This window comes from Nematolebias whitei, chromosome 2 (assembly GCF_014905685.2).
Source record: "Nematolebias whitei isolate Nwh7 chromosome 2, NemWhi1, whole genome shotgun sequence".
NCBI lineage: Eukaryota > Metazoa > Chordata > Actinopteri > Cyprinodontiformes > Rivulidae > Nematolebias > Nematolebias whitei.
In genome coordinates this window covers 48,303,357-48,304,722 of record NC_056499.1, presented here as the reverse complement: position 1 = coordinate 48,304,722, position 1,366 = coordinate 48,303,357, and positions in this window count along the sequence as shown.

The window sequence follows — 1,366 nt, the reverse complement described above, 5'->3', positions numbered from 1 at the left end:
GTATACGGACGAGATGGTAGGCATTTCTGAGGTCTAACTTAGTGAAAATGGTTGCAGATTGTAATTGTTCATGGATGGATTCGATGAGAGGGAGGGGATACTTATTCTTGATTGTGATGTTATTGAGGCCCCGATAGTCGATACAAGGGCGAAGGGTGCCGTCCTTCTTGGAAACAAAAAAGAATCCCGCTCCTACAGGTGAAGTGGAGGGGCGGATAATGCCAGAGAGGAGGGACTCTTCAATATATTTCTTCATGGCCTCTCTTTCAGGACCAGAGAGGTTGTATAATCGACTGGTAGGTAAAGGAGACCCAGGGAGGAGGTTGATCGCACAATCGTAGGGCCGGTGTGGAGGAAGAGATAAAGCTCGCTGTTTGTCAAATACTGGGGCTAGATCGTGATAAGCAGGGGGAACCATAGAAATATCTGTAGCCTCCTGAGGAGTGTCTACAGAGGGTTGGTTAGAAATGGCAGAACGTAAACAGTTCTTTAAACAGTGATCGCTCCATCCCTCAACCCTTTTCTGTCTCCAGTTAATGTGAGGGTTGTGCTCTTGGAGCCAGGGATAACCTAAGATGACCTGAGTGTGTGGAGACTCAAATACAAAAAAATCAGTCATCTCATGATGGTTTCCAGACGTTAAGCTTAATTTGATAGTTTTACCAAGAACTTGTGCCAAGTTCTCGCCCGTAACACCGGCAATGGAAATTGGAGGAACCTCGAGGGTAGGTAAAGATAGTTTTCTGACTAGATCTAGACTAATTAAATTTTGTTCTGCACCAGAATCAACAAGGGCTGACACAGGGAGGCGATCATGATTTATTTGAATGATAACAGGAAGCATAAATCGATGTGTGGGAGAGAGAGTAGAAGTTCCCACCAGTAACTCTCTCTTTACTGGCGGAAGTTCCCGTTTCCCCGAAACGGGCATTTAACAAGAAAATGGCCAGGTCTACCACAGTAAAAACAAAGCTTGGACTCAAAACGTCTCTGTCTTTCCTCTGGGGTTAACTGAGTTCGGCCAATCTGCATTGGCTCTGGTTCGGGCTGAGCAGGAACAAAATCAACTGGTTTTTTAGAAGAAGAACCGGCAACGGGTGTCTCTTGGTCTTTGTAGTTCGCTGACCATCTTTTGTAGGCTTAGGTCTCACCTGGTGACGTGAACCCGGAAGTGGAGTGATTGTGGGAAGTGTAGTCTCTCTCTCTTTTCCGCTCCCGGAAGTGCTCGTCAATAGCTATTGCTAGCTCGATCAGTTCGTCAAAACCCTCCGGCTCGTCTCTTGTGGCGATCTGATCTTTTAAGGGGTCAGAAAGAGAATTTAGGAAAGTACCTTGTAGTGCTGTGTCGGGCCACCCAGTCTGTGCA